Genomic DNA, 14,391 nt, shown 5'->3' on the forward strand with positions numbered 1-14,391 from the left:
TTGCATTTAATCATGTATGATGGAGTATCCAAAGCTTGGTCTACCAGTACTGACTTGCTATAAAGATGATTGCAAATGTAATTTTATGTTCTTCAAAGTAGATGGTAACAGATTTACTGGTTTTTTTAGAGTAGACAAAGTTGCAGACAGAAGAAACTTTATACATAAGCAAGTATTAGTTATTCTTTCAATTTGTTCGTAGTAAGCAAGCTTGTACGAGCTAGGTCTCTTATAGATTCATAGAATCAAGATAGCAGTTGTGCCTTACAGTCCTTTTGCAAATTGATTTGGTGCAACTTATTCATTTCCATGCTTTCACCTCCCTACTTTTAGATGTGGTACCATTGAAATGTCATTCAAAGATCTCACGCACCATCATTTTTCTCCTTCAGTTCTTGCTTTTCACTATATAAAGAACTGCTCACTGAACTCCTCTTCCTCTGTTCTTTTGCCAAAGCGACATTTGAAGAATTCTGAATCTCTTGAATAATAATCAGTCTTCTGATTCTGATGGCATATATCTCTTCAGTTTGTGTTTCAGAATTAAAACGCATTCTGTATGAAGTTTTACAATCTGTTATGCTTATCTAACATGGAAGCCATTCAGTGTACATTCAGACCATTGGAAAAAAAAAAGAAGGTAGATAAAGATTGGTCATCATCTCCAGTGCCCTTATCCTTTCAAAAAAATGGTGATCAGTTTGGAGCATCTCAAGTGGTCAGTCTTCACATATTCAGAGCATTTAGTCTGAATATGTCAAGAGTGACTGTCTTTCTTCTTGCAAAAAAGCTCTCACTTCATTTCCCCTTACTTTTGATAATATCCAGATTTCCAGACAAGATCAGATATCTTTCTGTGATTGATGTGCCTCACAAACGCATGACATTAGTGGGCTCTTCAGCCTTTAATAAATTTATGCCCCTTTTGTTGCAGAGAAAGCAGTGCTTCTTACCTGCATAGCTGCTGAACCTGTACAAATTCCAGTTTGCTCAGATTTAGAATACTGTTCTGACATTCGGGATGATGCACCAAACATCTAAAATTTTTTGATTAAGTCAAGTGAAGAGCATTCCATCTAATTGATGATTTTTCTTCTAACCTACTCTTATTGCTTTTTTTTATATGACTCCCACCCACAGAGGGGGGGGGGGGAGGATTTTTCTATTTTCATCTATTTTTTTTTTTTTTTTACATAATCTGGAAACCACACTCTAGAGAACAAATATAGAACTTTTTTTAAGCCACTTCAGGCCTCCACTTAAGCAGGACAGTTGTCTCATGCTAGGCAACAAAACTCATCTTTACTACTTAAAGACAATCACGAAAGGGATTGGATAGTGGATATGCTAACCATTTGGCCAACTAGGCCAGCTGCTTTGACAAAGTGTTTCTCTTTCTGCCCCATGCCGTTCTGTTGATATTCTGTTGATAAATAGCTGCTTTGCTGAAATGGTTTTGTTCATTCCTCTGTTTTCCTCTCAGTATGTAAAAATATGGCAATCATTGATCAGTAGTTATTTGCCAGCGGCTTCAAACATATGAAATAAACTTCTTGTCCTGCTCTTTCATTCAATGAAACCTCTTCCCTTTGGAACATCTTTTTCTTATTGGGCACTCTAAGGACTATAATCTTCAGTCGCTCAAGAAAAATATCAGTAGGTTGCTTCTTTTTTTCCTAACTACTTGTTCACACATGGCACCACATATGGTACTGATGTGCTATACGTTTTACAACTTTTTGTCTGTAGGGTGAATATATATATATATATATAAAAAAAGTCTAATTTTATTCCTGAGTTTTTGTGTTCATTTCTTGAAACTGCAAGATGCATTATTCCAGTCAGCTCCTAAGGCTACTTGCACTCCTGTATACAAAATTCAATAACTATAAAATATAATTCACATGAAAAACACAAGGAAATAAGTAATAATATTTATTTTCTTGTGTGAATTAAAGAAACTGCTAATGGCAGACATCTCTTGAAGAACATAAAATATAATTGATTTTGTTTGTGTGCATGCCTGTGTGTGTTTCCCACCCATGAAAGGCTGCAAATCTATAGTATGTTATCAGTATTTGTGGGTAGGCGAAGGATTTTTAAGTGCAGAAGTGGTCTCACACTGGACAATGAAATTTATTTTTTTTTTTATCATTGTTTCATAATATAATATCTAACTGTTAGAGCATGGTTAGAAACTTAAGGGACATTTATTTATGATAACCAATTAACATAATTAAAATGCAGTTTTTTTAAAACATAAAAAGTTCTTAAAAAGAAACAAAAGTAATAATATTACTGTTTACAAACTTCCATAGAATCAGACTTGTTTTAGGAGATTATTTTATTAGATGTTCTGTCAGACGTATTCATTAAGAGTCGGTATGTATTTCACTAAGTTTTGGTTATACACCTTCTTAAATTCCTTACTGACAGATTTAAGTATTTATTATTAGCTGAGTTACTGAATAAAGTTGGCAAGGCATGCCTTCTGACATCCATAAATGCATTTTATGAAAATTCTAGTCACTGACTTAACAATATTAAATCCATGAAATTTTTGAATACTGTTAATAATAATAATAATGAAAGTCTGTTTTGATCATGGCTTACATATGTAATTATATTGATGTAATAAAAAATATTTTAGTGACTATATCAGAGAATTAATACAATTTTGTAACTTTATAGTACAGCTGTGATATATTATTATTCAGGACCTCCATGGAATCACAGGACTCATGCTGAAGTAGCAACGATGATGCAACACTATTTGATTATGAAGCATATAGATGATGATCTCACTGTTTTGGCAATGTCCAATTAACAAAAAACAGAAAGTACTGAAAGTTGTTTTTAGATATGTATTATTAGAGATAAGTCACATTATCTACATTCATTTTATCTCTTTATAATTGGTGGTTTGCCAGAGATGATTTATTTTGTGAAGATGGCACATTAGGTCCTCATTTTTTTTTTTTTTCTTACTCACCATAACAGTCTGTATGAAATGATATAAATAGTGGGTTATTTATTTATATATATATAGAAAAGAGCTGCAATTTAAAAAAGCATTTTTTTTCATATGGAATGAAATAATTTTTATGCAGTCATATGTTATCCCTTAATTTTAAACTGTTGCATTACAGTTGCATTTATTTAAGTATGAGTACACTGTCTTTTCCTTTCTCAGCAGAACTGCATCCTTCATGGATGCTTAATTACCAGTGCATGATTTTTATTTTTATTTATCTATTTTTTTTTATTTTAAAGAGGAATTAATTGATATTTTGGTATGTCAGTAAGTGAATATGGATATGTGGTTGAATTGTATTATGAAATCGGAAACAATGGAGCATCAGTCATGTTACTGTTATAGTTGAAGAGCAAAGATGTTTCAGATTTCAATAATTTCATTGAATATAGTTTGATGCTGAATAAGTGAAATGCAGCAACTCAAAGAATTATTTTCCTGAGAATAAGATAAATTATTATACAGCACCTTTGTGAAGTCCAGGACTTATCATTGGAGGCAGCTGTGCATTATTTGCTAATCTACCTCATACTGGTACTCCACACTAAATATACCTTGCAAACATATTTTTGTCTGTTAATTGCTTGTGTTCTCTGGCCAGTTTGTCTGTTTTGTGAAAAGAAAAACTTGAGTTACTGAGTAAAAAATCCTCCAATGTCTGTATGAAACTGGCAACTAATCTTGAAGTCCGTATAAAGGTTTTTTTATGTCTTCAGCAGGATTCAAACTTAAGTGTTTCCATTCAAAAGGAATTTTGATTACCAGTTGAGATATGGAAGTGCAATCATTAAGAATGCAGACCATTCATGTACTGAACATTCGGAGCACTCTTTAACTCATTTTTAAACAGAAAAAAATATTATTAATTTTTAAAAATCATCAGGCTTTTTACTATAGAGATATAGAGACCAATAATTCAGAATATGATATGGTCCATAATGGTACTAACTTACTGTGTTCTCAAATCTTGTGGATTGGATTAACATTTATCTAATAATAATAAATTTTGTGGCAACCATAACTTAACAGAAAATATATAGACAGGAGCTTCATAATTTTGGCATTACCCTTACATTGACAGTGAGAATTGCAGTTACACAAAATGTGATATCACTGGTGGTGGGGGGTGTGCAACACTATTTGAAGAATATAAAATGGCTAATCAAGAAAAGCTTATAATTGTGTATCTGATTGGAAAACAAACAAAAAAAAAAACATTGTTTATAGCTAAACATAAATGAAATTTTGCTACCTTTTGTGTTAATTATCTTGTGTTTTATGTCCATTTAATCCAATTCCATTGTATAGGCCTTGTTTCCATTAAATTAATATAATAATAATAAAAAAAGTGTGCTTATGACAGTGATGACTCATCAGAAAATAAAGTTATGTGTGTCAGAATTTGTTTTCATCTTCAAGTTTCATCATGAGAATTGCAGTGTCAGATATAATAAAAATTAATCTGAGTAAAATTTCAGCAACTTTGAGGAAAGGATTTCCAGTTTTTGTAATGCTTCTCTTATCAGTTTAAAATTATCTTTATTGTTATTATTATTATGTGACATCTCCAAGGAGTCCAAAGACTCATTGAGGGAGGTCCCCTACAACTCTCTGTCTCCACCACTTAATCCACCAACTACAGTGAACTGTGACTACCATCATCACTTACACCAGCACCATCTACTGCCCAGTACTAGTATTTTTGTCTGTAAATTGCATATGTTCTCAAGGCCAATTTGTCTGTATGCAGGATGAAAAAACTAGAGTTTCCAGGAGAATAAACCCTGCTACTTCCATATGAGATCAGCTAACTCACCTTTAATTGAAAAAAACTCGTATGAAGAATCCTCTCATCACAATGAGAATCAAACTTAGGCCTTATCCAATCGAAGGGTGCAACATAATGTTCTTCTTCCAGTTACGCTATGGAAGCACTTAAAAATTATCACCACTCCTGAGCCGGACATGACTCAAGCATGTGACCTTCCGATCTGGAGTCGGGCACGTTACCATTGTGCCACTGGCTCGCCCTTGAATCTACATTCATTGCTTTAAGTCCTCTGTCTGTCCTATTAATTTTGACTTGAGAAATTATAAATTTTAAGTATATTTTATTATATTTATTTTTTACATTGATTTTTTTTTTTGTGCATGATAGTGTTATTTTTATGTTTTGGTTTGTGTGTGAGTGGGTATATTTTTTGCAGTTTAGATTTCTTCTTTGTTAATTTCAGCTATTTTTGTGCACTTTTCCTTTTCTGGCCTTAAGAATTTTTATAAGGGATTTTTTCATGGTTAGTGAACAGAATGGAGAAAACTGGGAGAGACCTTTTTCACTGGTAACTGATCCAGATTGAAGAAAGTGAATTAGCCACTCTCATATGAAGCCAGCAGGGTTTTGCATCCTCAGACTGACAAACCAGTCACTTGATTAATATACATTAGTGACATAACAGACTTCAGGTTTAAATTTGAAATGTCCGTGTCTTGTTACATTGAATTTAACTTGGAGAATTTGCATGGTAGTAATTTTTTTTTGACTCCTGCATAGAGTTATAAGGCCTATAGGAAATAAATGCCATGTGTAGGATGGGATCAAGAGCAAAGTAATTGGTTGATATTCCTCTTAGAGAGGAATATCATTACATTGTAGTCTTTTTTTTTTTTTTTTTAAATGAAGTACTTCATGGAGAACTGAGGTGGATGGAATGAAAGATGGGAGTAGCTAGTTCAGTGAGTTAGCAGTTCAACTGTAAAAGGAAGTTGGGTAGTTGTTGATCAAATTTAGCAGAAATGGGAGAATGTGGGCATAATGGATTCTAGTTTTGTTGAACAATGCCCATGGAAATATCCATAGAAGAAAACTAGTGCAAAAATTGACTGCGTGTGCAACAGAAGCTGAAGAGTCTGAGCGAGGAATCATTAATCAGCTTAATGCTCTCTTATAAACAGCATTAAGAATTTTTAGAGAGGTTTTCTGTGTACCATCCCCAATGTGAGAACAGTATTTCAAGGTTGAATGGATTTGGGATTTATACAGATATATATAAGTTAGCAATTGCACAGATAAAAAGTAATGTTGTGAGTTGAAAGAGGATATCCAATTTTCTGGAAGCCGAGGATTCTATAGAAGTGATGTGAATATGCCAGACGTACAAGGTATGCTGAAAAGTTGTGGTAATCACCATGAAGGAATTGAGGTAGAACCATGCAACTTGCACATTATTCTACATATTCCCCATGAAGTATTATATACTTGTTACATTGCTGCTGCATCATTTGCAATCCTCTGAGTCTTTCCCTTGTTGCACAAACCACTCCTCAGCTGCAGATATGACTTCATCATCTGTGGTACATTTTGTTCCTTTCAAGTGTTTCTTTAAATTTGGGAATAGGAAATGGTCAAATGGGGCCAGGACTGGAGAATAGGGTGGGTGAGGCAAACATTGAAAGCCCAAGTTGTGTATTGTCTAATGGGTTTCATGAACAGTGTAGCAGCTGCATTGTCCTGCAAAAGCAACACGCCTCTGCTCACAGCGTTTTTCCTTCAGTTCCTTTGGAGCTGTTGAATAAACTGCTGCTGTAACAGTTTCACCTTATTTCAGATACTTGGTTAGGATTACACCATCCATATCCCCAAAGACAATGGCAAGAACCTTCCTTGCTGACTTTTGGGTTTGGAACTTCTTTGGCCATGGAGAACCTTTGTTTCTCCACTCCACTGACTGTTGTTTGGTCTCTGGGTCATAGTGATAAGCCACGTTTTATCAATAGTCACAATTTAAGCCAAAACATTTGCACCTAATTTCTCAAAATGATCCAGAGTCCATTCAGATGATGGCACACGTTCTCTCTCTTCTGGTCAGCATTCAAACATTTGGGGACCCACTTCGCTGAGAGCTTCTGCATGTCCAGATGTTAGTGGATAATTATCCCAACTCATTTCCTGGATATCCCCCAGAGTCTTTGCAATGTTTTTGGTTGCTATTTGTCTATCATCAAGGATCATTGCATGTACTGTTGATGTTTTCAGGTGTGATCGCTGTGGAAGATCTTCCTGGCCTGGGGAAGATCTTCCACCTGGGGGGGGGGTGGCATTTGTTGTCTCAGGATGCCAATTTTAAACTTGGTCACCCATCTGGCAACTGCTGGATATGCTGGAGCACAGTCACTTAAAGTCTCACACAAAGTTTGGTGAATCTCAGTTGCAGACTTTTCTTGAAGCACAAAAAACTTGACGATGGCCCCAACCTCTGTGTCTTCGAATTTCTTCAAAACATCTCACATCTTCTTATATACTTAAAAGAAAAAGAACCAGTTATTACAATTTGATGAAACATGGAGGTTAAAGGGTTTTAAGATATATTCTTTGTTGTGGTTATATCAGTTGAGAATAAATTTAGTTTAATATTTTATCCAAGTGTGAGTAAACAAAGTTTGCACCTGAAAATATCTTCAGGACTGAACACAGTGTTGTACTACCTTACTGGGGTAAGATAGCACAACACCAGGCAACTCGTAGCAAAGGTGGACCAAGCTAACAACACTCCTATCCCAGTATCTCCCATAATGCAAAACACATCTCCTTGCGGATATGTATAATGTTATGCATTAAGGGATTGGCCACTACCCAGAATAATTTCGACCTTTATTGAGGTCTCTTCTGTGGGAGCTAGGTCCAGAGGTGTAGTTACCAGGCAGAAGCAATAGCGAGATCATCTTTACCTATAGGAGTTGCCAAAAGTGTGCCACCGTTTTTATTAAATTACCGTGGATGATTTGGAGAAAAATGTTGAAAGTTTATTTTTCACTTGATTAGACTATAATAAATTTAGTTTAATCCTTTATCTAAGTGTGAGCAAACAAACTTTGCGCCAAAGTAGTACAACACCGTGTTCAGTCCTGAAAATATTTTCAGGACTGAACATGGTGTTGTACTACCTTACTGGGGTAAGATAGTACAACACCAGGCAACTCGTAGCGAAGGTGGACCAAGCTAACAACACTCCTATCCCTGTATCTCCTATAATGCAAAACACATCTCCTTGCGGATATGTATAATGTTATGCATTAAGGGATTGGCCACTACCCAGACTAGTTTCGACCTTTATTGAGGTCTCTTCAGTGGGAGCCAGGCCCAGAGGTGTAGATACCAGGCAGAAGCAATAGCGAGGTCATCTTTACCTATAGGAGCTGCCAAAAGGTGTACCACTGTTTTTATTAAATTACTCTGGATTGAGAGAAAGATGTTGAAAGTTTATTTTTCACTTGGTTAGACTATAACATGACAACTATGGCATTTTTATATCATATTTATAGCAATATCATATTTTTAGTATGATATTGCAATTGATGCCATCTAATCTTTCTCAGGACTCTCATATCTGTGGTCTCTAGTCTTTGATCAAATGTTTTACTTCTAACCCAGCTCTCAAATCCATAAGTTAAAACTGGTTTGAACACTGTCTTGTATACAGCTAATTTAGTGTTCTGACTAATTTCTCTCTTATTCCATATAAATTTGTTCAATTGACTTCCTACCATACCAGCTTTGTTGATTCTGTTGTCTATTTCCATATTTAATTTACCATCTTCACTAAAAATCATGCCTAAGTAGCTGAAATGTTTTACTTGTTCCACAGGTTCTCCATTCACAACGCAGTTGACATTTTCAATGATTCTGCCTATTTTCTTTGTCTTTTTATTGCAGACCTTCATACCATATCTATCACAACAGCTATTCAATTTAGTCAGGGAATCTTGCAGACTTGTATCGGATTTATTTAGAAGTATGACATCATCCGCATAAAGCAAAGAGCTGACATTAACATTTCCAATTTTGATATCATGTTTAATACCACTTTCCTTCATGATGCGATCCATATAGATAATGAATAACAGAGGGGATAATGTACATCCTTGTCTCACACCAGATTTAACATTAAACCATCTCCCTGTTCTTCCTTCAATTCTAACTGCCGACTTACAACTCAAACAAAGACTAAGTATTGCTTGATATAATGCCCCATTGACTATAACTGTAGCATATTGAATAGCTTCTCTCTTGGCACCTTGTCATATGCCTTTTCCAAATCAACAAAACTTAAATACAGATCTTTGTTATATTCCCATGCTTTCTCGACTATTTGTCGCAAAGTGAAGATCTGATCCTGACAGCCTCTGTTTGGCCTGAATCCAGCTTGTTCTTCACCAAGCTTTTCTTCCACAATTCTTCTTAGCCGTTTCTCAAGTATACTAGCATAAATCTTACCAGAATCACTCAGTAAGGAAATACCTCTGTAATTCTCACATTCAGTTTTATTTCCCTTTTTATATATGGGTACTATGAGAGCTCTACACCAGTCATTGGTAATTCATCCCTTTGTCCTCACCTTCTGAACTATGCAGTGCAGCCACTGTAAGACTTTTATACCACCATACTTCAGCATTTCTAGTCGAATATCATCTACTCCTGCTGCCGTTCCACATTTCAAACCTTTGATGGCTTTTTCTACTTCAATACATTTTAGAAAATTATGGAGACAGCTACTGTGTTTGAGTAAAACTTTAGTTTAATATAAACTATGATCCACTTTCGACGTTTAGACTTTTATATCAAGGTCATCTTCTGGAGCATATGCGCTATATACAAAAAACAAGCTACACTACAATCTACATGGTTTGTTAAAGTTACTGACCAACCGTTACAACAGTTATTGGCTTGACCTCTGGTGGAAAAAAAAAATATATGTATATATATATATATATATTTTTTTTTATAGCATTGATGTATATATACACATCAATGCTAGAGTCCTATTAGTAACATTATCTACTGGTTGTAAAATTACATTGGGAGCAACAACAAGTCTGTGTGTGTGTGTGTGTGTGTGTGTGTGTGTGTGTGTGTATATATATATATATATATATATATATATATATATATATATATTAACACCATCATCATACATATACATTCCAACCAGTTGGTATGGAATGGTTTCCAACACTGGCTGAAGGTTGCCTAGAGTCCTGATATATGCTGGATACTACATGTTAGGTGGGCTGAATGTGTGCCATCCAGATTCTTAGAATTTTCATGATGCCATTATTGTTGATATTTGTGTGGTTTATCAGAATTTTGCAGCTTTCCTTAAATTTTATTTCATTCCAGGTTTTAGTATGGTGTACAGAGCTGGTACTTTTCCAGTCAATTTGGTGTAAGATGTTGAGAGCGTGATCTGGGAGGCCTGCTTCACCAAAATGGTTATATTTAATCTGTCTTATGTGTTTGTTCTTATGTATAGGGATTGTATGTCCTGTTTCACCAATGTACGGTAAGTTACAGGTGCAGTGGATGCAATAAACTCCAGGATGTGCTAATGGAAGGAGAGGATCCTTAGAGGAGTCGAATATGTTTTCAAGTTTAGTAGGTGGTTTAAAGGTGGCATTGAGGTTATAATGGTGTAGGATTCTGTTGATTTTTTCTGATAACCCTTTAATGTATGGGATGACTGTGGTTTTACTGTAGTCTAGATTCATTTTGTTGATGTTTTATGAAGTATTTTATTGATAGTATTTTTGTTATAGCCATTATTTATGAATGTGTCGCTGATGATTTTTAGTTCCTGTTTCAGAGCTTGCTGGTTGGAGCAAATTGTTATAGTTCTATTTTTAAGGATGTTAATGTTTTGTGATGGGTGGTGGTATGAATTAGCGTGTATGTATTGGCCAATGTGTGTTGGTTTGTGGTAGGCCATGAAGGATAGACTGCCTGAAGGAAGACGTGACCAGTGTATCTAGGAAAGGGAGCGAGTTCTGATTTTCAATTTCGATGGTAAATTGTGTGCGTTCATGTTGTTTGTTTAGGTGGCTAAGGAATGTGTTTAGCGCTTGTCGCCCATGCGGCCAGATAACGAACACATCGTCAACAACATATCTAAGACACACTGTAGGTTTTAGAGTGGTGCAATCAAGAGCACTTTGTTCAAAAGTTTCCATATAGAAGTTAGCGATTGGGGGAGGGGAGGAATAGTGGCGAGCCCATGTCTGTACCATCTTTTTGTAGGTAAAATTTATTTTGCCAAACAAAGTAACCAGACTGTAGTACGTGGGCAAAGAGGGCCGTAATGTCGGGTGGAAATTTGTTCCGTAGCAGAAGGATTGTGTCATTGATTGGGACATTTGTGAAAAGGGCAGAAACGTTGAAACTGACTAATAAGTCGTCTTTGTCGAGTGTTATGTTTTTAATTTTGTTTATAAAGTGTTGTGTGTTCTTTATGTAGGAGGGGAAATGACCTTCCAACTCCTTGAGTGTTGACGCTAATTTCTTGGCTAAGTGGTAATTAGGGCTATCTATTCCTTCCACGATAGGTGGAAGTGGCACATTTTGTTTGAGTAATTTCGGGATGCCATATATTCTGGGTGAGTGGGCGTGGTGGGGTATAAGTTTTTTAACCGTGTCTGATGGCCTTGAAGTGACGGACTTAAGTAGTTTCTCTGTTTTATTCTTTATCCTGTTTGTTGGGTCATAGTTTACCAGCTGATAGGTGCTGTTATCAGATTCTAGTTGATTCATCTGATGGATGGATGTTGACCTGTGAAAGACGACAGTGGCATTGCCTTTATCCGATTTCGTTATAATGATGTCTTGGTTGGCTTTCAATGACTTTATCGCTGCTAGTTCCGTTTTTGTAAGATTGTTATGTATGGTGGTTTTCTTATTGTTCAGAACATTGCTGGTTTCTAATCGTATTTTATCGGCTATATTGTTGGGAAGGGACCTAATACCTCTTTCTATGTGGTAAATAAAATCCAATTTATTGACCTTTTTAGGTGCTATTGCGTAGTTAAGGTCTTTTTCAAGTAGCGCAAGTTGGCTGCTATTTATGGTGTGACTTGATAAGTTGATCACATGGTTCTTGCTTGCAGGTGGTTGGTGGCTCCTTGTCTTCCTTGTTTGTTGTTTACTGGGGAGGAGATCTCCTGATTGGTTGGATTTGTATGATTGGCAGCCATGTTTCGCCGTTGTTTCAAAATGTGAAATTTGGCCTTGAATTTTTCTTTATTATTTAACAGGATATATTCGGCCGAATTGTCAGTAATTCTTTCAAGTACTTGTAGAATATATGGATTTGTATAGCTTGATAGTTCAGATTGCAATTTTTAAACCAAATTTTGAGTTAGGTTTTGGTAGACTGTTTGGATTTGCTCTCTAAGCATTGCTTTCTCTGTGCTAGGTTTTGGTAGACTGTTTGGATTTGCTCTCTAAGCATTGCTTTCTCTGTGCAGTCATATATAAATAATGGCTATAGCAAAAATACTATCAATAAAATACTTCATAAAACATCAACAAAATGAATCTAGACTACAGTAAAACCATAGCCATCCCATACATTAAAGGGTTATTGGAAAAAATCAACAGAATCCTACACCATTATAACCTCAATGCCACCTTTAAACCACCTACTAAACTTAAAAACATATTCAACTCCTCTAAGGATCCTGTCCTTCCATTAGCACATCCTGGAGTTTATTGCATCCACTGCACCTGTAACTTACCGTACATTAGTGAAACAGGACATGCAATCCCTATACTTAAGAAAGAACACATAAGACAGATTAAATAAAACCATTTTGGTGAAGGAAACCTCTCAGATCACGCTCTCAACACCTTACACCAAATTGACTGGAAAAGTTCCCAACCTGGTATGAAAGAAAATTTAAGGAAGCCTGCAAAATTCTGATAAACCACCTAAATATCCATAATGGTGGCATGAAAATTCTAAGAATCTGGATGACACACATTCAGCCCATCTAACACGTAGTATCCAGCATATGTCAGAACTCTAGGCAACCTTCAGCCAGTGTTGGAAACCATTCCATACCAACTGGTTGGAATGTGTATGTATGATGATGGTGTTAATATATATACAGGGTGTTCGGGATAAATTTGACAGTTTCGTAAGGAAAAAGAAAATCTTCTTTGTATCTATTAAATTTAATGAATTGACAAAAAAACATTACAGGCAGAGTTAATTACAATACTATCAACAAGATTTACTCAAAATAACCACCATTAGCATCGATCACAGCTTCAATTCTGCTTCGGAACCTCGAACAAGCTGATGCTACAGTCTCCCTGGGAAGGGCCGCAAAAACTGTTTTAATTTTATCCATTAACTGGGCTTTTGTATTACTGGAAGTGCGATTGGTGTCTTTTTCAACTGCGCCCCATACAAAATAATCCATGGGGTTAAGGTCTGGGGAGTTTGGAGGCCAAACATTTGGACTGGTGAAGTCGTAGAAATTTTCAGACAACCATTTTTGACTTTTCCCAGAGGTGTGGCAAGGGGCCGAATCCTGCTGCCATACATACGGCCTACCATTGGCTACCCTTGTTATCCAGGGCTTGACTACAGTTAGCAACTCCATGAACAAAGCCCGAATTCCAATGCCAGGGTTCTTCAACACCTGTTCCTGCAGATTTGCGAGGAATTCTGCTGTACGAACGCAATCAGATCGTCTGCTAGGGATCTTTCTTCTTGCTACATCCTCGTAGTCACCATTGCAAGTCTCTAGTTCATGCCTGATTGTTTTTACTGTATTCAGGGAGCATTGGGCAGCAGTCGTAATATCCTTATTTTGATGGCGGGCACGAATCATCATGATACAAGTTATTCTCTTCCATGATTCAGGTGGGTTCCAGCTATCCATCCTTTCTGACATCTTGTATATGAATGAAGAAGGGTCCAAACTTTTAAATGAAGAGAAGTGTGTGTTAATACATGTAACTTACGGAAAAATATAATTAATTATAAATATGTCAAATTTATCCCGAACACCCTGTGTGTGTGTATATATATATATATATATATATATATATATATATATATAGACTTGTTGTTGCTCCCAATGTAATTTTACAACCAGTAGATAATATTACTAATAGTAATATTATTACTAGTAATAGTAATAATATTGCTAATGTCAATGGGGCATTATATCAAGCAATACTTAGTCTTTATTTCAGTTGTAAGTCAGTAGTCAGAATTGAAGGAAGTACAGGAAGATGGTTTAATGTTAAGTGTGGTGTCAAACAAGGATGTACATATCCTCTCTCTTATTCATTATCTATATGGATCACATTATGAAGGAAAGTGGTATTAAACTTGATATCAAAATTGGTGGTGTTAATCTCAGCTCTTTGCTTTATGCTGATGATGTTATACTTCTGAGTAAATCCGCTACAAGTCTGCAAGATTCCCTGACTAAATTGAATAACAGTTGTAATAGATATGGTATGAAGATCAGCATCGAAAAGACAATGAAACCAGGCAGAAACATTGAAAATATCA

The 14,391-nt window shown here is 35.7% G+C and overlaps 1 protein-coding gene across 4 annotated transcripts in view; it reads left to right on the plus strand.

Annotated features, from left to right (window-relative positions):
• The window catches only part of LOC150105170 (uncharacterized), a 127,401-nt gene that overhangs the window by 24,722 nt on the left and 88,288 nt on the right, over positions 1-14,391 (plus strand). Inside the window, exon 1 of one of the 4 annotated variants that reach the window (XM_090396185.1) lies at positions 2,716-2,840. The exons of the other annotated variants lie outside the window; for them this stretch is intronic. The gene's annotated coding sequence lies outside the window, so the exon portion shown is untranslated. Of the gene's footprint in view, positions 1-2,715; positions 2,841-14,391 lie in introns of those variants that run through there. 4 annotated transcript variants of the gene reach the window in all.

This window comes from Typopeltis vanoorti, chromosome 7 (genome assembly GCF_054136105.1).
Source record: "Typopeltis vanoorti isolate ZY-2024b chromosome 7, IOZ_Tvanoo_1.0, whole genome shotgun sequence".
NCBI classification, from domain to species: domain Eukaryota; kingdom Metazoa; phylum Arthropoda; class Arachnida; order Uropygi; family Thelyphonidae; genus Typopeltis; species Typopeltis vanoorti.